Source organism: Siphateles boraxobius, unplaced genomic scaffold (assembly GCF_051911475.1).
Source record: "Siphateles boraxobius isolate OS27281-9 unplaced genomic scaffold, OSU_SipBor_1 42, whole genome shotgun sequence".
In the NCBI taxonomy this organism is placed as follows: Eukaryota; Metazoa; Chordata; class Actinopteri; order Cypriniformes; family Leuciscidae; genus Siphateles; species Siphateles boraxobius.
The window spans coordinates 1,557,510-1,582,602 of record NW_027509053.1 but is presented as its reverse complement, the minus strand read 5'-3'; the positions used below and the strand labels follow the sequence as shown (position 1 = coordinate 1,582,602).

Genomic DNA, 25,093 nt, shown 5'->3' with positions numbered 1-25,093 from the left:
ATGACCAACTTCATCTGATGAGATTTACTCCTGCATTTTTTGGCATAACAAATATGTATCAGAAGGACAGTTAAAGCAGCGAAAGAAAAACTAATGTTAAAAAGTCAATGGTTAAGAGCCCAATAAATATTGATCACCATAATTTTTTTTTTCAATAAGACATCAACAACTAAACATCTTAATAAGAACTTTTGTATGAAAGAAAGTTAAACTGGATTGTAATGAAGATGTTGTGATCTTGAGAGATCTGTTAGTGTTTAATGTTCTGTTGCTGCCTGTCATTTGTAGGGCCCTATAATTTTCGCGATCGCGAAATTGGCAAATTAACACGGAATCTAGTGTCAACGCGGAATTTCGCGGAATTTTACATATTTTGAATGAAATTCTGTTTTTGTGTGGGAGAAGAACGTATGTCTGGGGAAAATGTAGAACGGGGGAAGAAAATCTGGGCGACACAACCCCTCCCGTCATTTCAGTTCCAATGACTGCATCAAAACAATGAAAGCATGGCGAAGCGGGACTCCACGGCTCTGCTTTCCTCAGCGAAAAAGTTAAGAAACTCGACGCTAAGCCCTCAGTACCGAGCCAAGCAGTTCACACGTGACTTTTATGAAGTGTTTCCCACACATAATTCGTGGCGAAGAATCAACACCGGCCACCACATATTGCGTTTCGTTGATTTTTTTTAACGCTTTTAGTTGCATTTCCTTTCCCTGCTCTCCCTCCGTCTGTCTGTCACTCTCTCTCTCACACACACACACACACACACACACACACACACACACACACACACTCTCTCTCTCTCTCTCTCTCACACACACACACACACACACACACACACACACACACCCATCCCCTCCGTGCACACTGCGTCTGTCTATGAGGCGCCGGACTGGACCAAAGACCGTCCGACGGTGTCCGAGAGCGCGCTCGACAGTGCGCGAGAGAGAGACGGAGTGTGACTTTTATTTAAACTTACATAAACTAATATAATTTATTTTACTGGACAGTTTTAAGCTCCTAACCATATTTTGTTGTTACTTGAAGTAATTTAGAGTGCAGTGTTAGGTAACACTTTATATTACAACCCGCAAACAACTGCGTAAGTACACCGAAATTACGGTGTACGTTTCTGTAATTATAGTGCACTTCCGTGTAGGTATAAGTAAACAACATGTTAAGTTTTGGGTAATAAAGGGGTAACAAGCAGATATACAACCTGCAAAGAACTTCGTAAGTAAACCGAAATTACGGTGTACGTTTCGGTAATTATATATAATTACAGAAACGTACACCGTAATTTCGGTGTACTTACGCAGTTGTTTGCGGGTCGTAATATAAAGTGTTACCCAGTGTTACGTTGCATCATCTAGTATTTGTGCTGAAAAGTAAGATTAAATGTCTGTTACCTAGGTCAAATAGGTCATTCCTATTTTATTTGTGTACATTTTAATCATTAACATTAAAAGCACACTCTTTTTACGACTAAAATAACAGTAAAGGGTGAAAAAAACTGAATTCCCCAAAATTAAAACGGAAAAAAACGAATTTTCCAAAATTAAAACGGAAAAAACGGAATTTGCAAAAGTTAAAATGGAAAACACGTAATTTGGGAAAAAATAAAACGGAATTTGGGAAAATGGGAAAAAATAAAACTGATTTTATAGGGCCCTACATTTGAATTAATTCAGGAAATACCTGTAAATATTTGTTAAAGTTTTTTTTTTGCACTTTGTTTAAATAAAAAATGTTACTTTAATTTGACAGTTTTTGTTTGCAGCCACTGCTGCAAGTCATTTGACAGTTGTTTACGATCAGTGTTGAGGAAGGAGAAAAATATCCATGAATAAAAGTTTGAATTTGTATCTGTTCCTGTAGTAACTTGAGAGAGATAGGTCTGAGAATTAAAGATTGATCATTTACTGAGTGTAACCCTTGTGAAGGAGATCATTTAGACTTATGCCTCGGAACTCTTGACTACTATTCCACACAATTCTCACTGGGGTTGAAGTGGAGTGCGGGTTTGGAGCAACCAGATGGCTGATGTACCATTTAGGTCCTCCCCATTTATTAATTTCCTCTTTTGTGAGTTTTGCAGCAGCACCTCTTGAAACCATTTCATGTATTTGTTCTTTGTATGCACCCTTCCACACAGGTTCCTTCTCCAGACGCTTCTCAGTGTTTCTAAAGGTTGCCTCCACAGCCTACCGATTGTCTGGTTGTGTTGTGAGGTCTGTCTTCCAGGGATAAGCCGTGTCCCAGTGGGGAGAGTACTGTGTTTGTCTGCCAATACGTATGTTAGGCATTCTTTTATCTTTTCCAGGTCCCGCTCTTCCTCTTTCGCTCCAGGGGGTAACCTACCACACTTGCAGCCGCCACATTGAGGACTGCACGAAGCCCCGATGCTGTCCCAACTAAACCACTCGAAGACCTCTTTGTTGGTGGTTAAGGTGCTCCGGACAAGCGCATTTCCTTCCTCTTCTTGAGGTATGATGGTTTCTTTATACGCCATCGAGGCTGATCTCATGGTCCTTGCAAGGTGAGTTTCAGGGTGGTATACTGCCAGATCGACTGTCTCAATAAGATCGGGATGGGTACCCCAACAGTCTTCCCCAGCGGGCCGTCCCAGAGGACGAGGTCTCCCACAATTTTGATTGGCTGGGGAACAAGACGACCTTCCCGGTGACCGATAAGGAGGTCAATCTTTGTGGGACGAACCAGTTCGTCTCTGGGTACATTGGGGAAGAACTTCTTCAGTTGCTTGGCAGTGACTGGTTGAGTCACCTCTGCGATGTCTTCCAGGCCATAGCAGAGAATTCTATACTCTGCCACTTCTCCCTTGGGTGTCTTCACTTTCAACCGCAGGGAATATCTTTTGGTAAGGACAGTCTTCTTCATCCCCCTGACTCCATGGACTATAAGCCTGATATTCTCACTGCACAGTCCAAGGCGATCAGCTGTTCCATTGGTGATATAATTGGTGTCAGATGTGAGGTCGATTAGTGAGCCAATAAGGCAACCCGAGTTTGTCATTACTTCCATCAGCATCATCACCACTGGATGTTCTTGCAGTCCATCTCCAGCCTTGGCACATACAGTTGATGATATTTAGTTTGAGAACACATTCTTGCATTTCTCTCTTTGTTCTGGAGTAAGCTCTGCAAGAAACTCTTCTTGTTTGTTGGTTAGGCAAAGTTTCTTTCCTCCAATTTTTATGGTACTCTGCTCCATAAAAATTGTGGCTTAGGACACAGAAGGTAATTGTGGTCCGATACCCCTCCTTTCCGACAGTCTACTTTTGGGCAGAGGTATCTGGGTGTGCATCCTTTCCCATCCTTGGGGTGAGGCCGCAAACACTTGGAGCACAACCATAGCTTCTTCACATGGGCCCTTTTTCTTAAGAGATCTTCTTCCCTGGAGACCTTGCACGCAAATAGCTTGCCGGCATGTGAGTCATCTTCACAGACAGTACAGCTGGGATAGTCGTCCTACTGACCTGCTTTGGATTTAATGAATGCCTTCCTCCCTCTCTTATCTGGGTATTCTGCAGCACCCTTTTCCACAGGGCCTTTATCTGCAGGGCTTGGCTCCAGCTGGTCCAACTCCTCAATAATCTCCTCCTGGTTCTTCAAGAATCCTATGAGGCAATCAAAATGATGCAGTGGAGAGAACCTGTTTGCCGGGTCAGTTTTGTGCATAATCCACTCCTTCTTGAGTGAACTGGGAAGCTTGCTTTCAAGAGATTGAGCAACAACACAGTTCTTCACGGCGTCTTCTTCACGAAGAATCTGGAGGTTGCACAGTGCCCTTTCCACAGCCTGTATCAATTCAATGGTTCTTCTTGGATTGTTTCCTTTATCGGGGGGAAGAGACTGGACCTCGTTGGTGACCATTAGGACTATTTTCGCTCTGTTCCCGTAATTGCTGTCCAGTAGCCTAAACATATCATCGGCGGATCCACAGCTAAATAGGACAAGATCCTTCTTGACCTTTTCGTGCAGACTATTTAATAAGTGGAACCTTTTTAAACATTCCACACCTTGTGGGTTACCCAATTCTTGTAGGTCCTCCCACTCAGTCTTCCAGCAGTTATAGTTCCTCATGTCACCAGAGAAAGTGGGTAGCCGTGCTTTTTCAGGGCTGATTTGAGGCTTGAGATTAGAGTTTCCTTTGGTTCTTTCTGGGCTGCTTTGCTGTAAGAGAGGCCGGGTGTTCATGTTTAATGCCCTAGTGTACCTTTTGGGCTTCAGCTTGCGCTCGGCAGACATGTCAGGGAGAGAGAGGAAAGAAGCATCTTGTATCGGATCCATAATATATCATACATAATATACCATAAATTCTGAATCATACACAAATATAAATAAATATAAATTCCAACATAGCCAATACTATTGTCATGTTTCAATGTTTTTGAGGTCTGTTTTGTGATCTTGGTTTCCCCTGTCTTTGTGATTTTGGTTTAGTCCTGTTATTATTTCAGTTTTGAGATCTTGTTTCCCCCCATCTTTGTGATTTTGGTTCAGTCCTGTTAGTTTTCCCGCTCCTCATTTGTGTTCAGTTTCTTCACCTGTGTTCTGCTTATTATCCCATTAGTCCCTGTCCATGTAAGACCTGTGTTTTCCCTCAGTGTTTGTTGGTCGTCGTCCTTGTATGGTTGTGTCTCTGAATTCCTGGAGTTTGTTATTTTGTTTCTGTATGTTCCTGAAGTTTATTTTGTAATTAAATTAACTACTTTGAAGTTCCTTTATCCTCGTCTTCAGCTAACTGCACACAACCTGACAGAACGACCAACCCAGACAAGATGGATTTGGCTGGCCATGACCTGACGGATTACCTCATCAGGATCCTGATGGAGAGAGGTCTCCGCATCACCATCACCCCGGTGATGGCTCCAACCATCTTCGCCATGCCATCCATCCTCATCCATGGTTCTGAAGAGCCCTTTTCCCCGCTGGTCCCGTCCAGTTCCGAGTCCCATGATGTGCTGGTCCCGTCCAGTTCCGAGTCCCATGATGTGCTGGTCCCGTCCAGTTCCGAGTCCCATGATGTGCTGGTCCCGTCCAGTTCCGAGTCCCATGATGTGCTGGCCCCGTCCAGTTCCGAGTCCCATGATGTGCAGTCCCGTCCAGTTCCGAGTCCCATGATGTGCTGGTCCCGTCCAGTCCTGCGCCAGAGCCCGTTGATCCTGCGCCAGAGCCCGTTGATCCTGCGCCAGAGCCCGTTGATCCTGCGCCAGAGCCCGTTGATCCTGCGCCAGCAACACAAGATGTTGGACCATAATATTGCAGCATAAAGAAGAAACAAAAATAAATCAATTTGATAGAAAAAAAAACATTTTATTCTATGCACATACTCAATGGATTTAAAAACAACTTTTTATCTCCTTTTAAAACATGTCTAGGCATTTTCTTTTATGGAAATAAACTTCTTCGAGTTTAACTTCTTAAACTCCACTCATTTTCACAACCAAATGGACTGAATTAATAGCCTACCTCAAGATTTCAGATAACTAAACATGTATAAATGGTTTTTCAAAAATGCAAAGATGATGGACTCTGACATTTCAACTGGGAGCCGAGGTGGATATGAGGTAAATTATTATTATTCTAAGTAGTAGATGTATCCATGGTATAATTTATTTGTTATTTATAGAACATTCAGTTTTGGTTCTAAACTTTGTTTTAACTTTCAAAGAATGTTTTCTGCAACCCAGTTTTTGAGCCGGATGAAAACAAAGAAAATTTCAAAATTGACATATACCTTGAATCTACTAAAAATCCAGCTGCAGGTAAGTGTGCATACCTTCTGATATATTTAATATAGGATATTCTTAGTTAAATGTTTAAATGTATACATTTTATAACACACTTGTAATATGTACAGATTTAAGCACCTTTCAGTGTTGCAGTGAATCTAATCTATGTATATTCCATTTACTATATTTTTGGCTTAATGTCTTTATAAAAGGTCACAGTGTGGTAAATGACTGTTTGATGACTTTAAGAGAACAGCTGGGTGGCCATGGAACAATAATGGTGTCAACCGGTGTGTTTTTGATTTCGGCTGTTCTTTTCATCATACTGCTCCTTGTTCTCAACCGTGAGTAAGCAAATCCAATTTATTTTTTATGGTATCTTTACACACTTCAATGCTGTTGATTTGCCTCGCTCTTATTGTTATTGTAAACTTGTGTCAAAGGCGCAGTTGTTTGTAGCAAATAGTAAGCCCGCGGCACTCTAGGTAACAGCCAGCGAGTGTACTGACACCTAGTGATTAGAAAATATACACGCACCATATTCTCTCTGAAGCAAGATTCTTCCGAAATAAATAGGAGCGTTTCATTTTCAGTCTTTTTTCTAAGGGTTCGAACCTGAGAGCTCATGCTTTCAAAGAAGGTCCCAGTTTCAATTCACTCGAACATCCAGAGCACATCAAGGGCACGCGCCGTGCACAAAAAGAGTAGTCTAAAGGACGGGGTGAGGAGAGGTGGTGACATGGAGCTCAATTTCAATGGCGCCCAGAAAACCTTGCCGTGACCCGGATTTGCTGCGGCCACAACGCAAGCTACCGAGCTACCGGTCTACCCGACGTGTCCCTGAATACAAAGGGGCCTTGTCATCTTTAGCTTGCAGACAAAACTGTTTCTTACCAACATAACTCTTGTCAAGGGTAATACTGTAACAGTGACTTTTTTTCCTTTTATAAAGTTTAAGCTAGGCCTCCAGAAGTTTACAAACTAAAACAGACACATGTTGTCAACGTAGTCGGCAGGATTCGAACCTGCGCGGGGAGACCCCAATGGATTTCGAGTCCATCGCCTTAACCACTCGGCCACGACTACAAGCTGGCTGAAAGGGGCATGTCGTTTGCCTTGGTGCCTTGCAGCGTCGCTGCCCGAGGCCAGTGTAGATCAGCAAGAACTCAACAACAAAACGTACCGCTCCACAAAAAGAGGCTCGTTCGCCCGAACAGGTACTTGAACCCTTGACCCTCAGATTAAAAGGCTGATGCTCTACCGACTAAGCTATCCGGGATCTTGCTCGAGACCTGGGTGCGTGCTGCGTGGGAACGCACAGCAAAATGAATCGTATTGGTGCAGAAAAAAGAGGGTCCTCCAATGCATCGCGTTTCCTTCTTCGACGATTCAGAACGGCCGTCAAAACGTCTGCTATGTCAAAAAATATTTGCGAATTAGTGAGAATGCAGCCTATTAGACTGATGATAATAATAATTAAAGGAAAACAATGCTAGGAAAAAGAACAAAAACTCACTGCTACTTGTCTGGAAAGCCTCTTCACACGCTTCAATGCTGTTGACTTGCCGCGCTCTTATCGTTATTGTAAACTTGTGTCAAAGGCGCAGTTGTTTGTAGCAAATAGCAAGCCTGCGGCACTCTAGGTAACAGCCAGCGAGTGTACTGACACCTAGTGATTAGAAAATATACACGCACCATATTATCTCTGAAGCAAGATTCTTTCGAAATAAATAGGAGCGTTTCGTTTTCAGTCTTTTCTCTAAGGGTTCCAACCTGAGAGCTCGTGCTTTCAAAGAAGGTCCCAGTTTCAATTCACTCGAACATCCAGAGCACATCAAGGGCACGCGCCATGCACAAAAAGAGTAGTCTGAAGGACGGGGTGAGGAGAGGTGGTGACATGGAGCTCAATTTCAATGGTACCCAGAAAATCTTGCCGTGACCCGGATTCGAACCAGTGTTGCTGCGGCCACAACGCAGAGTACTAACCACTATACGATCCCTGGCGATCTACCGGTCTACCCGACGTATCCCTGAATACAAAGGGGCCTTGTCATCTTTAGCTTGCAGACAAAACTGCTTCTTACCAACATAACTCTTTTCAAGGGTAATCCTGTAACAGTGACTTTTTTTCCTTTTATAAAGTTTAAGCTAGGCCTCCAGAAGGTTACAAACTAAAGCAGGCACATGCTGTCAACGTGGTCGGCAGGATTCGAACCTGCGCGGGGAGACCCCAATGGATTTCTAGTCCATCGCCTTAACCACTCGGCCACGACTACAAGCTGGCTCAAAGGGGTATGTCGTTTGCCTTTCTGCCTTGCAGCGTCGTTGCACGAGGCCAGTGTAGATCAGCAAGAACTCAACAACAAAACCAATTAGTGGGAATGCAGCCTATTAGACTGATGATAATAGTAATTAAAGGAAAATAATGCTAGGAAAAATAACAAAAACTCACTGCTACTTGTCTGGAAAGCCTCTTAACACGTTTCAATGCTGTTGACTTGCCGCGCTCTTATCGTTATTGTAAACTTGTGTCAAAGGCGCAGTTTGTAGAAAATAGCAAGCCCGCGGCACTCTAGGTAACAGCCAGCGAGTGTATTGACACCTAGCGATTAGAAAATATACACCCACCATATTCTCTCTGAAGCAAGTTTCTTCCGAAATAAATAGGAGCGTTTCGTTTTCAGTCTTTTCTCTAAGGGTTCGGACCTGAGAGCTCATGCTTTCAAAGAAGGTCCCAGTTTCAATTCCCTCGAACATCCAGAGCACATCAAGGGCACGCGCCGTGCACAAAAAGAGTAGTCTGAAGGACGGGGTGAGGACAGGTGGTGACATGGAGCTCAATTTCAATGGTACCCCGAAAACCTTGCCGTGACCCGGATTCGAACCGGGGTTGCTGCGGCCACAACGCAGAGTACTAACCACTATACGATCACGTCGAGCTACCGGCCTACCCAACGTGTCCATGACTACAAAGGGGCCTTGTCACCTTTAGCTTGCAGACAAAACTGTTACTTACCAACATAACTCTTTTCAAGGGTAATGCTGTAACAGTGACTTTTTTTCCTTTTATAAAGTTTAAGCTAGGCCTCCAGAAGGTTACAAACTAAAGCAGGCGCATGCTGTCAACGTGGTCGGCAGGATTCAAACCTGCGCGGGGAGACCCCAATGGATTTCTAGTCCATCGCCTTAACCACTCGGCCACGACTACAAGCTGGCTGAAAGGGGCATGTCGTTTGCCTTGGTGCCTTGCAGCGTCGCTACCCGAGGCCAGTGTAGATCAGCAAGAACTCAACAACAAAATGTACCGCTCCACAAAAAGACGCTTGTTCGCCCGAACAGGGACTTGAACCCTGGACCCTCAGATTAAAAGTCTGATGCTCTACCGACTGAGCTATCCGGACTCTTGCTCGAGAAGCCTGCATGCTGTGTCGGAACGCACAGCAAAATGAATCGAATTGGCGCAGAAAAAAGAGTGTCCTCCAATGCATTGCGTTTCCTTCTTCGAAGATTCAGAACGGCCGTCAATAAGTCTGCTATGTCAAAATATATTTGCAAATTAGTGGGAATGCAGCCTATTAGACTGATGATAATAGTCATTAAAGGAAAATAATGCTAGGAAAAAGAACAAAAACTCACTGCTACTTGTCTGGAAAGCCTCTTCACACGCTTCAATGCTGTTGACTTGCCACGCTTTTATCGTTATTGTAAACTTGTGTCAAAGGCGCAGTTGTTTGTAGCAAATAGCAAGCCTGCGGCACTCTAGGTAACAGCCAGCGAGTGTACTGACACCTAGCGATTAGAAAATATACACGAGAAAAAGAGTAGGCCGAAGGACGGGTGGTGACATGGAGCTCAATTTCAATGGCACCCAGAAAACCTTGCCGTGACCCGGATTCGAACCTGGGTTGCTGCGGCCACAACGCAGAGTACTAACCACTATACGATCACGGCGAGCTACCGGTCTACCCGACGTGTCCCTGACTACAAAGGGGCCTTGTCATCTTTAGCTTGCAGACAAAACTGTTTCTTACCAACATAACTCTTTTCAAGGGTAATCCTGTAACAGTGACTTTTAACAGTGACTATCTGGGCTCTTACTCAAGAAGCGTGCGTGCTACGCGGGAACGCACAGCAAAATGAATCGTATTGGCGCAGAAAAAAGAGTGTCCTCCAATGCATTGCGTTTCATTCTTCGAAGATTCAGAACGGCCGTCAATACGTCTGCTATGTCAAAATTTATTTGCAAATTAGTGGGAATGCAGCCTATTAGGCTGATGATAACAGTCATTAAAGGAAAATAATGCCAGGAAAAAGAACAAAAACTCACTGCTACTTGTCTGGAAAGCCTCTTCACACGCTTCAATGCTGTTGACTTGCCTGCGCTCTTATCGTTATTGTAAACTTGTGTCAAAGGCGCAGTTGTTTGTAGCAAATAGCAAGCCCGCGGCACTCTAGGTAACAGCCAGCGAGTGTACTGACACCTAGAGATTAGAGAATATACACGCACCATATTCTCTCTGAAGCAAGATTCTTCCGAAATAAATAGGAGCGTTTCGTTTTCAGTCTTTTCTCTAAGGGTTCGAACCTGAGAGCTCATGCTTTCAAAGAATGTCCCAGTTTCAATTCACTTGAACATCCAGAGCACATCAAGGGCACGCGCCGTGCACAAAAAGAGTAGTCCGAAGGACGGGGTGAGGAGAGGTGGTGACATGGAGCTCAATTTCAATGGCACCCAGAAAACCTTGCCGTGACCCGGATTCGAACCAGGGTTGCTGCGGCCACAACGCAGAGTACTAACCACTATACGATCACGGCGAGCTACCGGTCTACCGGACGTGTCCCTGACTACAAAGGGGCCTTGTCATCTTTAGTTTGCAGACAAAATGGTTTCTTACCAACATAACTCTTTTCAAGGGTAATCCTGTAACAGTGACTTTTTTTCCTTTAATACATTTTTAAGCTAGGCCTCCAGAAGGTTACAAACTCAACGTAGTCGGCAGGATTCTAACCTGCGCGGGGAAACCCCAATGGATTTCTAGTCCATCGCCTTAACCACTTGGCCAAGGAAGGGGCAAAAGAGACTGCTTGGGGGGGGGGGGGGGGGGGGGGGGGGGTGGAGAGAAGAAAAGAGGGAGGAAAGGGAGAAAAAGAAGAGGAGAAAAAAGGAGCAAAACGTACAATATATCAATTTTTATCTACTTTCTTATCTTCTCAACATTGGTTACACACAGTTCTGCACTTATTGCAAGGTTTATCATCACTTTAATTTCATGTCTCTTGCGGGATTCGAACCTATGCCGTGGCAATATCGCTTGCATCTTCGCTTGTTCTCTAGTCTCGTAGTGCATTCCGGAAGTACTACATGCAATGCATTGTGGGTAACGTAGTCATTTTTAACACAGGAACTCTTTTCCATATAAATCCCTACAGTAGTAACCCTGTGATTATGCAATTATGCACATGAATGCATTTAAAGCAAACGCTCTTGTAAGTAAACATATTTTGTGATGTTAACAAATCAATATTCAAATAATTAACTCAAAATGTCACATGCTACATTTAAAGCTATAACAGTATTAACAGTGTATAAATGTAAATAACTCTCCCATCATGTTTCCCCTCCTTTTTTTGTAAACTCAATTATTTGAAAGACTACATCTGTGCAGCACAAGTGAATAAAACATATTCCAAATTGAGTGTTGGTTTTTGTGAATAAATGTAAAATGATTCTGCAAGTAATTCTGGCTTTAGTTTTAACAATTACATTCAATGGATGACACTCACTGTCCTGGTATTCAAGAGGAAATTACTTAAAAACGTGAAGACTGTTATTGGCTCCAATAAAATTATTAAACTTTATTGTAACAGACAGACAAGTAATGGTGACAGCAATTATACACTCTTCCTCCAGTCATCCAGGGTCAGTCCTGATGCTGGACAGTACCACTGCCCCTTCAGCTGGGTGTGTCCAGTCCTTTTATTTTGTCCTGTCCAAACCCCTTGCAGGTGTAGTGGTACTTTTCGTTTGTCAGCCTCTTCCGTGGCGGTTCCCCCTTTGACACTAGCTCCTCATCCTCCTGGGCAGCTTTTTTCAGCTATTGGAACATGTCTCAATAAACGTAAACTATTAGAGATTGCAATGAATCTATCATATATATAAAATCAGATACAAATAGGATTGGTATGAATAATAATGCTTTGTTATTAACAAAATGTTATGATAATAATTATGACCGCCGCTACATCTTGTAATAATAATGAGAAAAGAAGGAGAAAATGCATATTAAATTATGTCATAAATTATTTTTTAATTAAATACTGATTGGGCCAACAAGTTGCACACTCTTGCCAGGATTTGCACCTGGAGTCTCCCACCCAAAGGATGGACGTGTTACTATTACACCACAAGAGTTGTTTTTTTTGTTTGTTTTTTGAAATAGTTGCATCAGCAACTATCCTATGTATTTTGTTTTTTGAAAATAGTTGCAACAGCAACTAATTTTTTTTTTCTATTTGCAACAGCAAACATACTTTTTTCTACTTTATTTTCTTGCTTGTTTTTTCTTTGCAGATGGTTTGAACAGTGAATGTGAACATTTTCTTAAAATAAATAAAACATATTATTAAAAATATTTATAAAAAAGAATGTATTAGGTGCATTTACAAAGAGCTTCTCCACTCCTCAAGGGTCTGTCCAGATGCAGGGCAGTACCATTTGCCACGTACCTGTGAGTGTCCAGTTTGCTTTGATTTAGGTTGACCACACAGCTTACACTCATAGTGGTAGCTCTCTTTTGCCTTTCTCATCTTTGGGGGCTCACCTTTCCTCAGTCGCTCCTGGTTCTCAAGGGCTGCCTTGCGTAATCGCCATTCACGCTGGCGATTAAAGGGATCTAGTGCTTGGTGAGGGAACCTAGGTTGGTCGGGACAGTAGGAGGTGGATGAACAGCCCTGGGTGGATGCTGAGGGTGGTGGTTGGGTGGCAGGCCAGCCCTGGATGGATGCTGAGGGTGGTGGGTGGGTTGCAGACCAGCCCTAGGTGGATGCTGAGGTTGGTGGGTGGGTTGCAGACCAGCCCTGGGTGGATGCTGAGGGTGGTGGGTGGGTTGCAGACCAGCCCTGGTTGGAGGACCAGCCCCGGGTGGATGCTGAGGGTGGTGGGTGGGTTGCAGACCAGCCCTGGTTGGAGAACCAGCCCTGGGTGGATGCTGAGGGTGGTGGGTGGGTTGCAGACCAGCCCTGGTTGGAGGACCAGCCCTGGGTGGATGCTGAGGGTGGTGGGTGGGTTGCAGACCAGCCCTGGTTGGAGGACCAGCCCTGGGTGGATGCTGAGGGTGGTGGTTGGGTGGCAGGCCAGCCCTGGATGGATGCTGAGGGTGTGGGTGGGTTGTAGACCAGCCCTGGGTGGATGCTGAGGTTGGTGGGTGGGTTGCAGACCAGCCCTGGGTGGATGCTGAGGGTTGTGGGTGGGTGGAGGACCAAACATGAGAGTGTGCCAGGGGTGCCTGGTAAGAAGACCAGCTCTGGTAGTGTGTTGGGGATGGCTTGTAGGCAGAGGACCAGCCCTCCATACAGCTGTTTTGAGAGGAAGCAGCATCGTGTTTGGCAATAGCTGCGTCTCCCCCACCTGTCTGTGGAATAGCAGGTGTTCTGGAACTGTGTCGCTGCCGGATTTTTGCCTCGCCCTCACGGTTCTCAGGCTCCTGGAACTCCAAAAGAGTGTGTCCATGCTGAACTGGCTGTGATGGTAGGTCACGAACCTCCAGGAGGGATTTTTTAGCCACGGCAATCTGCTGTGGAAGCTGCACACCCTGAAGTAAAGAACCCCGTTCAGTTCTCTTTTGGCGATCATGCAGCCTGCAGAGACAGAAAACAAAACACACACAAGAGTTTTTCAGAACATTTTTCAGTGTGTTAATTGTTAAAAATTTTGTTCAAATATTCAATTCAATCAATTTATGAAGATATTAAAGATGAACTCACCAGGAGGACACAGTGGTGTTGTTAATGTTTACCAGTACCAGGTCACTCCTGTCCATGATCTCTCTGCAGTCCTCAACTAGCTGCTTGATGTGAGAGTATGCCATGACAATGGACTGGGGTATGGCAAATGTCCTCCCTTTATTGTCCTTTGGCCTATTTCTGGCTTCCTTGTACTCTTTGTACAGCTTGAGAGCAACACACTCTGAAATTCTGTTTTGGTCTGGTCTGTGAGCAGCCTGACCATGGACCATGAACAATCTGCAAATAGATGACCAGATCACATAGTGCTCATTATATATGCATGTTCACATATTGACATAAATACATTGATACAAATACTAAAGAATATAGCTATATGAGATGTGGATACCTCTCAGCTGCTTGCTGGCCTGGAGCAGAGCCACTGCGCTTTCTTGAAGCCCTCCAAGGTCCTGGCAACGTTGTTTTTTTTGCTCTTGAGGGTGTATCTGGTGGGGGTCTGGTCAAAGACACTTAGATGTGAGTATAACCTCAAAATCTCTGCCACTTCAGCATTGGAGAGTTTTGTTATAGTTCGGTTAAGCCCAACCAGGTAACCTGCCAAGGCATCAACTGCCTCCCATCCAGGAATCCCTCTGGCATCACACCTAGTGTCCTGTTACAAGAATTGAACCAATAAACACCATAAAATTTTAAACATCTGGTACAAGAGCAAATATAAAGAAGCCCACATTTCTGATGGTGAAACATTATCCACTTTACCGTAGCTGGAGTGACGAGCACACTCTCCTCAAATGGGGTGAGGACGGGACTTGCGGAGGCATCTCTCTCATCAAATCGGGTGAGGACGGGCCCAGATGAGGCATTACTCTCCTCCAATGGGGAGTAGATGGGCCCAGCAGAGGCATTACTCTCCTCCAATGGGGAGTAGATGGGCCCAGCAGAGGCATCACTCTCCTCCAATGGGGACCTGGGTTCTGGCCAGGGCCTAGGGCCTAGGGCCACCGCTTCCAAATTGCTGAGGTGATTAATAAAAGTATACACAGAATAAAGAATAAATAAAGAATAAACAATCTTTTACATTTTTTGTGTCTCTTCTACATTAAAAATGAACTGTTTATTAGTTTTAAAATATTTTTTTGATGTCTGATATACTCTTGATATAATATTACCTGCAATGTGAGGTCATGAGCCTGTGGTACGGTCACATCAGGACATTCGTCCTCGAGGACTTCATCCAAGATCTCAGGCAGGATGTACCTCACCAATACCAATCTGCTGGCTCATACGATCTCCTCTGTTGGACTGTGCCAGAAGATATTCTACAGCAATACGCTCTCCTCCAATAAGTATTCACCAAGGGAAAAATTATTGTTTACTTGCCTACCATGTCACAATATAGGTCTGATCATCATCAACAGCAGACTTTTCTTACCGTTAGGTTTCCCAGGGGGGATAAACTCTGGAAGAAGAGGTTTTCCCAACACTTTGTTGCTGAGTGTATTCACATTGGACATCAAACGAATGTTATACAGCTTTGTCCTGGATGTCTCAGTCATAGAAAGTGCTTGTGCTGACCGGTTTAAATTCCACCTTGACACACCCTCAAGCATGTACATCTGAGTGTGCAATGCATTGCATCTCCACCCGGATGAGACAAAAAACAGGATCACTGATTACAACAAATTAAAACAATATTATGTCAACATTCAATAGCAAAATATACCATATGTGTGTGAGGTTTTAACATGCCTGGAATGAAAGCAAACTGGTGCTTATGAAAGCTTTCCAGAGAGGAGGACCCTCTGCTGCATCTTAGCACATCCAGTGTCTTCTCTCCTTTCTCCAGCCCTGACCCAATGTTTGTGTAAAGCTGCACTCCTGGTGGATCCTGAATGCAGGCAAGGTGCTTTTGCTGTACCTCCCACACTTGAGACATGCGTTCATGGTTTATAAGGTGCAGCCCAGTGCCGTCCACAAGGTGCCACATGGAGTCAAGAAGACTTTTGATGAGGGCACGAGTCTCCTCCACTCCACGGGTTTTCCTGCGGCAGTGCTTGGCTAGCTCTTTAGAGCTGATGCTCGCCAACACCTGGGCATCTGTTGGCTCGTGGCCCTGATGCTTTTGCCTCAGCTCTGACCGCTTCGCCTCTTTCAGATGACAGATGTCCTGGTAATCCCATTCCAAAATGCAACTCGACAATTTGGAGCAACGTACCGTACAGTGGATGGTGTTCTGTGGTGAGACCGTTGGTGAATCGCCTCATAAAGTGGAACACATCCAACCGCACAGTGGACGTCCATGGCCGAAACCAATGGAGAACTGGGCTCACTCCTGTGTAAAAGCATTTTTTGGTTTGTATTGTCACCAACTGCCTTAATTTGGCAAAAAAAACATCAACACAAATTACAGGAAACCCACCTCTGTCACTGCAACAGTCTCTATCCACATAGATAGCAGCTGGCTGTGGCTCACCAGCATCCCTGTACCGTTGAACGATCACAAGTCATACAGCCCAGCCCCCTCGCCGGTTGTGAGGACCGAGTTGAGGACCTGACCATACTCGTTCCCCACATTGGACATCCATGTTGCCGTGTTCTCAATCCCCCCAGCAAGTTTTTTGGTAACCTGTTATAACAAAAGTATATACATCATTAGCATATGTATTCTTATCAAACCCTAAAAGAACAAATGAGCTCAAGCTTATATAGGTTTACATTTACCTTAGTGGAATCAAGCTTCAGAATTCTGCCAAACGTTGAAGTGATGACACCTTTGAGTTCATCAAGGTGACCGACAACATCGTTGGCATGCACTGTCTCGAACCACTGGGCCAGGGGCAAGGGAGAGAAGGGTGGTGGTGGTGGGGGATAAACAGCCTGGGACTGCTTCAGGCAGGATCTCTTGTGAATTTCACAATCTGTGAAATAGTCACAGGATCTCCTAGCCCACTCCTCACTGTGTGCCTCTTGAAAGGCCTGCTGCAGGTAACTGGAGCTATTCCCTGCTGTTCTAGGACGCAAAAGTGTCACACATTTTCTGTCCAGTGCCAAATGTGTAGTCAACACAGCAGGGAATTTTTTGCGGTTTAGAGGGGTCAAGTTGCTTTAAAATGTCACTACTCCAAGGACAGACAGGTTGTTTGCACTGGCTGCACCTTGGGTAATCTCCCCCTATTAAATAGTACTTGCTATCCACATCAATGACCTCTCTGACCTTGGTGTAAATGCCAGATTGGTGCATCTTTCGGTTGCACAGAGTGCATTTCAGAGGGATGCCCCACATACGCATTGGTGCCCAGGAACATCCTCTGTCGAAAGTAATCATGTGGGTTTGGAGGTGCCACAGATCTGATTGGGCTTGGGGGGTGGTGCCAATTCTCCCTGACATTCTGTCTCAGCTGCCAACTTGCGTCATAGAGGATGTGGGCAATCCACTCCCGATCACCTGGCTTGATGACCCGGAGGAAAGGCTTTGGCAAAAACCTGGCCCGCCTTACCTCTGGAAAGCACAGAGGGACTGGGAGCCCTGGTGCTGCTGGAGGAGGAGCAGAAGCAGGAGAAGGAAGAAGTGGTGTGCCACTCTGAGTCGCTGGTGCCATCTCAGATAGTGTGGAAGGGCTAGGAGCAGGAGCAACTTGGAGACAGATGGTTGGTGTCGTCTCTTGGGCTGTGAGGCAGACTGGAGCTGGAGCATCTCGGGGAGAGACGATTGGTGTCGGTGTCATCTCTTGGGCTGGGGTAGTGGAGGGACGGGCTGAAGGGGTTAGAGGAGAAATGTTTGGGAGGTCTGTGGGAGATTTTGAGACATGACACTTCTCAAGGTGCTCTGATAACCTGACAGCACCCTTGGCCTTTGTGCCGCAGTGGTCACACTGCTCCTGGACATGGAAGTCTGACAGGTGCTGAGTAAACTGGTCAAAGAGCACTTCCTGAGCACAAAGGGAGCATGTCATGGTATTATCACCGCTCCCTGTCTGCTGTGGACCTGCTGCGGTCCCTGTCTGTTGTGGACCTGCTGCGGTCCCTGTCTGCTGTGGACCTGCTGCGGTCCTTGTCTGCTGTGGACCTGCTGCGGTCCCTGTCTGCTGTGGACCTGCTGCGTAGCTTGTCTGCTGTGGACCTGCTGCGGTCCCTGTCTGCTGTCCTGACTGAGGGAAACAATATTTTGTATTTACTCTCTATATCCTCTTATCCTCTAAATCACACAAAACTCTGCATCAAAACAGTGATTTGGAGAATCAAGCACAACGAAGAACCAGCCATGGGAAACAGCTGTAGAGGAAGCATTTGTCAGCATCTTTGTCTCATATCATATGTTTAAGGATTCAATGACATTACTTACATCATGGTAGCCACATTTGCAGGGGATCTTTTTCTCAAAAATGTCTTTTTTTCTGACCGTTAGGCCAAATGCAGGGGTCAGGGGACAATTCTTTATCCTCTCTAACACTGCCTTCCAACGTCTGCTCCCAGGTCTCTGGCCAGTGGAAAATTTATATTTCCCCTGGGCAAACAGCATCATGACGCCGGTCCAGAATGAATCTGGCTTTCCTTCCTTTGGCATCTCTATAGGACAAGAGGCAGTCATTAGGCTGTTGTAGGCAACATGTAGGTCTACATGCACAGACAGACAGACAGATAGATAGGAAATTAAGCAACTACAATATAAGGTTGTATGTTTTTTTCCACAGTCTCAACTAATTTGGTCAGGAATATTTCAAGTCTTAAGTTTCTGAGACACTGTTTCATTTATATTGTTATGCTAATGTGAAATAGTTTGTTCAGATCTCATCAGATGGCATGAACTCACACGGATGGTTGTCGGTTATTAAAAATGTAATCAAAACAGTTTAGTGATGAAAGAAATGGAAAAAAATGATACTCTCTCACTCACAATCTCTCTCTCTCTCACTCTCTCTCTCACACACACACACACACACACACACACACACACACACACACACACACACACACACACACACACACACACACACACACACACACACACACACACACACACACACACACACACACACACATTCACTCACTCACTCACTCACTCTCTCTTTGAAAAAAATGGCTGTTATTTTACAAACTGAAATTGTATGAGAACTGAACTGAAATCACAACACAAGCCAATCCTGTTTCTTCATGTTTGTTAAGAAATGATCATACCCACTCTTTCACTCACTCTTATTCTCTCTCACACACACTTTATAGCACTCTCTTTGAAAACAATTGGTATCTGAAATTGTATGATGAATGACATGAATATATATTAAAATATCCAATTCAGTTTACCTTGATGCCTATTTTCTGTGTCAATTTCTTGTCCTATTGCAATAGATGTTATATGGTCAGTTGGTGTAACCAATATTTTGTCTAAAAGACTAATATTTTACAAAAAAAGTTAATATGAATAATAATTTAATACTCTACTACACTGTAATAATGGGTGTTTAAACCATTTGTACTCAAATGGTCAAAGAATAGACATAAAACAAGATGTTTACAGCATATGGTCTTGCTCAGTACAACGAAAAACCCATATCATTTATAATAAAACATATTCTCATAGGATATTACTAAATAAACTACTAATTTCATGCAATTGCATGAACTCTAGGAGGTGTGAAATATTAGATATTGGTCATTTTTTGTGGTTACACCATTTGACAGTTTAACGGGCTGTCAGTTCTATCTTTTGTTAAAAATAGTATAAATTTCATATTAAATAATAATTAACATAGCGATCAGGTTTCTGACCGTCTTATCAAACTTAGCAGCGACATTTAACACTTGACACAGACACAAAATCGAGCATCTCTGTTCTAGTTTAATTTGATGGACACAAGAAAGACACGCAAAAGACACTTAAAAAGTTCAGTAAAGAAAATAATTAACATTGCGATCAGCGTTATCTCTTAAGGTTTGTGACCGTCTTATCAAACTTCACGAAAAACATCCAAGGTTTGTCACAGCAGAAGTATTTACAAACACACCACATACTTTTACGATTTCATTTCAGTGATTTACATAATTTTAGTAAGTTCTACTTACTTTTAGTGTCGAGAGATATTCACCGCCGGTAAATAAAGTTACCTCAGAATGAACTGTGACATCGTCTCCATCAGTCAACCAATGAGAACACTGTGCGCACGGGGCCCTGTTTCGACGCATCTGATTGGCTCTTTTGCCCCCCTTGTAGCGGCAACTGTTTCGAAGCATATGATTGGCTCTTTTGCCCCGCTGTTGTTAGGAGTTAGGACACTGTTAGGAGTTGTTAGGACTTTGTTTGGACTTGTTAGGACTTTGTTTGGACTTGTTAGGACTTTAGTTTTTTTGAATTTAGTGGAGGTTACGGCCACGACTACAAGCTGGCTGAAAGGGGCATGTCGTTTGGCTTGGTGCCTTGCAGCGTCGCTGCCCGAGGCCAGTGTAGATCAGCAAGAACTCAACAACAAAACGTACCGCTCCACAAAAAGAGGCTTGTTCGCCCGAACAGGGACTTGAACGCTGGACCCTCAGATTAAAAGTCTGATGCTCTACCGACTGAGCTATCCGTGCTACTGACACCTAGCGATTAGAAAATATGCACACACCATATTCTCTCTGAAGCAAGATTCTTCCGAAATAAATAGGAGCGTTTCGTTTTCAGTCTTGTCTGAAAGAAAAGTCTGATGCTCTACCGACTGAGCTATCCGGGCTCTTGTTCGAGAAGCGTGCGTGCTGCGTGAGAACGCACAGCAAAATGAATCGTATTGGTGCAGAAAAAAGGGTGTCCTCCAATGCATTGCGTTTCCTTCTTCGAAGATTCAGAACGGCCGTCAAAACGTCTGCTATGTCAAAATATATTTGCAAATTAGTGGGAATGCAGCCTATTAGACTGATGATAATAGACATTAAAGGAAAATAATGCTAGGAAAAAGAACAAAAACTCACTGCTACTTGTCTGGAAAGCCTCTTCACACGCTTCAATGCTGTTGACTTGCCGCGCTCTTATCGTTATTGTAAACTTGTGTCAAAGGCGCAGTTGTTTGTAGCAAATAGCAAGCCCGCGGCACTCAAGGTAACAGCTAGCGAGTGTACTGACACCTAGCGATTAGAAAATATACACGCACCATATTCTCTCTGAAGCAAGATTCTTCCTTAATAAATAGGAGCGTTTCGTTTTCAGTCTTTTCTCTAAGGGTTCGAACCTGAGAGCTCATGCTTTCAAAGAAGGTCCCAGTTTCAATTCCCTCGAACATCCAGAGCACATCAAGGGTACGCGCCGAGCAAAAAAAGAGTAGTCCGAAGGACGGGGTGAGGAGAGGTGGTGACATGGAGCTCAATTTCAATGGCACCCAGAAAACCTTTCCGTGACCCAGATTCGAACCGGGGTTGCTGCGGCCACAACGCAGAGTACTAACCACTATACGATCACGGCGAGCTACCGGTCTACCCGCCATGTCCTTGACTACAAAGGCGTCGCTGCCCGAGGCCAGTGTAGATCAGCAAGAACTCAGCAACAAAACGTACCGCTCCACAAAAAGAGGCTCCTTCGACCGAACAGGGACTTGAACGCTGGACCCTCAGATTAAAAGTCTGATGATCTACCTACTGAGCTACCCGGGCTCTTGCTCGAGAAGCGTGCGTGCTGCGTCGCAACGCACTGCAAAATGAATCGTATTGGCGCAGAAAAAAGAGTGTCCTCCAATGCATTGAGTTTCCTTCTTCGAAGATTCAGAACGGCCGTCAAAACGTCTGCTATGTCAAAATATATTTGCAAATTAGTGGGAATGCAGCCTATTAGACTGATGATAATAGTCATTAAAGGAAAATAATGCAAGGAAAAAGAACAAAAACTCACTGCTACTTGTCTGGAAAGCCTCTTCACACGTTTCAATGCTGTTGACTGGCCGCGCTCTTATCGTTATTGTAAACTTGTGTCAAAGGCGCAGTTGTTTGTAGCAAATAGCAAGCCCGCGGCACGCTAGGTAACAGCCAGCGAGTGTACTGACACCTAGCGATTAGAAAATATACACGCACCATATTCTCTCTGAAGCAAGATTCTTCCGAAATAAATGGGAGCGTTTCGTTTTCAGTCTTTTCTCTAAGGGTTCAAACCTGAGAGCTCATGCTTTCAAAGAAGGTCCCAGTTTCAATTCACTCGAACATCCAGAGCACATCAATGGCACGCGCCGTGCACAAAACGAGTAGTCTGAAGGACGGGGTGAGGAGAGGTGGTGACATGGAGCTCAATTTCATTGGCACCCAGAAAAACTTGCCATGAACCGGATTCGCTGCGGCCATATTGCAGAGTACTAACAACTATATGATAACTGCGAGCTACCGGTCTACCCGACATGTCCCTGACTACCAAGGGGCCTTGTCATCTTTAGCTTGCAGACTAAACTGTTTCTTACCAAACATAACTCTTTTCAAGGGTAATCCTGTAACAGTGACTTTTTTTCCTTTTATAAAGTTTAAGCTAGGCCTCCAGAAGGTTACAAACTAAAGCAGGCGTATGCTGTCAACGTAGTCGGCAGAATTCGAACCTGCGTGGGGAGACCCCAATGGATTTCAAGTCCATCACCTTAACCACTCGTCCACGACTTCAAGCTGGCTGAAAGGGGCATGTGACCCGTGATTCGAACCGGGGTTGCTGCGGAAACAACGCAGAGTACTAACCACTATACGATCACGGCGAGCTACCGGTCTACCCGACGTTTTCCTGACTACAAAGTGGCCTTGTCATCTTTAGCTTGCAGACAAAACTGTTTCTTACCAACATAACTCTTTTCAAGGGTAATCCTGTAACAGTGACTTTTTTTCCTTTTATAAAGTTTAAGCTAGGCCTCCAGAAGGTTACAAACTAAAGCAGGTGCATGCTGTCAACGTAGTGGGCAGGATTCGAACCTGCGCGGGGAGACCCCAATGGATTTCTAGTCCATCGCCTTAACCACTCGGCCACGACTACAAGTTGGCTGAAAGGGGCATGTCGTTTGGCTTGGTGCCTTGCAGCGTCGCTGCCCGAGGCCAGTGTAGAGCAGCAAGAACTCAACAACAAAACGTACCGCTCCACAAAAAGAGGCTCGTTCGCCCGAACAGGGACTTGAACCCTGGACCCTCAGATTAAAAGTCTGATGCTCTACCGACTGAGCTATCCGGGCTCTTGTTCGAGAAGCGTGCGTGCTGCGTGGGAACGCACAGCAAAATGAATCGTATTGGCGCAGAAAAAAGAGTGTCCTCCAATGCATTGAGTTTCCTTCTTCGAAGATTCAGAATGGCCGTCAAAACGTCTGCTATGTCAAAATATATTTGCAAATTAGTGGGGATGCATTCTATTAGACTAATGATAAATGATTTCCATTACACGAGAGTAGGTGTTAAAACTTCATGCTGATTTGTACTCGGCTTTCGCCAAGATAATCACCAACTAAGACGTAGCTTTACAGTAACCTATGCTTCTCCATCCATTTACACTTCTTTCCATCTGGTGACGTGAATCTCCTTCTGTCTGGTGTTAATAGTGTATTGCACGTCAGCACACACAACGGCTGCAACCACAGTGTGGTCCCCCCATAACAACCCTCTGGATTGAGCGGAGTAGGGAACATCTCTTGGGTCTTCAAGTGGGCACCTTCCATCCTCAGTGTTTCGTCGACTAGCCCACGACACCTCAAGAGGGCTCGACAGTGACTCTGGTGTCCCAGAGTCACCCCCCTCCGTCCCCCACTCAACTCAGCCCAGCTTACTGACCTCTACTTCCCTCTTGCTGCTGAGACCTATCCACAATCTCACAATCTCTCCGCAACCCAACCATACGCGCCGACCCGTTTGACTAAGGCTGTCGAGCTCCACTGGTGGGTTAATATGCAGTTTCAGTGGCAACGGTTCCGTATGGCCTACCACCTACCACAAAACACAATATCTGCCCAACCACCCCTCATTCACGCAATATACACAGGAACGTAATGACTGTAAATACTATACAACCTATACAAATAAACCAACAGTTGCTGCTGAGACCTAACCATAATCTCACAATCTCTCCGCAACCCAACCATGTGCGCCAACCCGTTTGACTAAGGCTGTCGAGCCCCACTGGTGCGTTAATATGCAGTTTCAGTGGCAACGGTTCCGAATGGCATACCACCTAACGCAAAACACAATATCTGCCCAACCACCCGTCATTCGTGAAATATACGCAGGAACGTAATGACTGTAAATACTATACAACCTATACAAATAAACCAACAGACTCTTCAAGTTTTCAAGAAATCTACGAAACCGTAGCATGGCGGCCTGTACACAGCCAGCTAGAATCTTTCCGTCTCAACCACAGCTAGTTGCTGCTCCTTTCTGCTGCTTCAGATAAGTTCTTTACTGTGCGACGCAACTCTTGGCCACTGAATCCGACGTCTCTGAGGAACCGGGTTGTAGAGTGTGCCACAAAACCTCGACAACCCACTTCCATTGGATAAACCTGGACTCTTCATCCTCGCTGTTCTGCCTCAGTGGCCAGATGAGCATACCGCAGTTTCTTCCTCTCATATGCCTCATCTACTGCATCCTCCCATGGCACTGTTAACTCTATCAGTTGAACAATGCGTGCTGATCCAGACCACAAAACAATATCTGGTCGTAGGTAAGTGGTGGCAATCTCAGGTGGAAAAATAAGCCGTTGATCAAGATCAGCCAGCATCTTCCAGTCCCTAGCAGCTTCCAGTTGTCCTGGGCGAGAATTGGTGTTAGCACCTTTTCTTGGTGGTTGCTCGCCTGGGCGGAGGAATATTGTCTTCTGCGTGTAATGTTTTGCTAGAACAGGCGGCAACTTATTGGTCATACTACGGTTGCCTTCCAATGCTAAAGCCAGACATCGCAATACTTGGTCATGGCGCCAAGTAAACCGACCCTGGCTAAGAGCCACCTTACATCCTGTCAAAATGTGCCTTAATGTGGCAGGTGATGAACACAAAGGACAAGAGGGATATCTCCTACCCAGAGGTTTAGGTTCTGCGGTGATGGGAGAACATCATATGTTGACCTAATAAGGAAACTGATCCTACTCTCTTCCATTGACCAAAGGTCTTGCCAGCCCATTTTGCGTTGTTCCACACTCTCCCATCTCATCCACTCTCCCTGCTTGGCCTGGGAAATGGCCTTTATACATCTCATCCTCTCCTCCTGCTTTCGCACCTCGTTGACTACCAGCTTCCTCCTTTGAGCTGGGCCTGCCTTGTGCCATTTAGAAGGAGCTAAACTGAGCCCAAAACCCCCTCTTCCATGCTGTACCTGTCCCACGATATCCCCAATTGGAAGGTCAGCCTTTGCCTCTACTACAGATTTCTTTGCTGACCACTTTCTACCAGTTTTTACCACAGGGGC

General features: G+C 44.9%; 8 non-coding genes across 8 annotated transcripts; all 8 read right to left on the bottom strand.

Annotated features, from left to right (window-relative positions):
- Positions 1–6,759: 6,759 nt before the first annotated feature.
- On the bottom strand, positions 6,760–6,841 carry trnas-cga (transfer RNA serine (anticodon CGA)). The gene has a single exon. It is a non-coding gene; the product is annotated as a tRNA-Ser (tRNA).
- Positions 6,842–7,949: 1,108 nt separating this feature from the next.
- On the bottom strand, positions 7,950–8,031 carry trnas-aga (transfer RNA serine (anticodon AGA)). Its single transcript has one exon. It is a non-coding gene; the product is annotated as a tRNA-Ser (tRNA).
- Positions 8,032–8,881: 850 nt separating this feature from the next.
- On the bottom strand, positions 8,882–8,963 carry trnas-aga (transfer RNA serine (anticodon AGA)). Its single transcript has one exon. It is a non-coding gene; the product is annotated as a tRNA-Ser (tRNA).
- Positions 8,964–9,083: 120 nt separating this feature from the next.
- Positions 9,084–9,156, bottom strand: trnak-uuu (transfer RNA lysine (anticodon UUU)). Its single transcript has one exon. It is a non-coding gene; the product is annotated as a tRNA-Lys (tRNA).
- Positions 9,157–10,498: 1,342 nt separating this feature from the next.
- Positions 10,499–10,570, bottom strand: trnah-gug (transfer RNA histidin (anticodon GUG)). Its single transcript has one exon. It is a non-coding gene; the product is annotated as a tRNA-His (tRNA).
- An 11,669-nt stretch (positions 10,571–22,239) lies between these two features.
- Positions 22,240–22,321, bottom strand: trnas-uga (transfer RNA serine (anticodon UGA)). The gene has a single exon. It is a non-coding gene; the product is annotated as a tRNA-Ser (tRNA).
- A 279-nt stretch (positions 22,322–22,600) lies between these two features.
- Positions 22,601–22,682, bottom strand: trnas-aga (transfer RNA serine (anticodon AGA)). Its single transcript has one exon. It is a non-coding gene; the product is annotated as a tRNA-Ser (tRNA).
- Positions 22,683–22,802: 120 nt separating this feature from the next.
- trnak-uuu (transfer RNA lysine (anticodon UUU)) lies at positions 22,803–22,875 on the bottom strand. The gene has a single exon. It is a non-coding gene; the product is annotated as a tRNA-Lys (tRNA).
- Between the last annotated feature and the right edge of the window lie 2,218 nt (positions 22,876–25,093).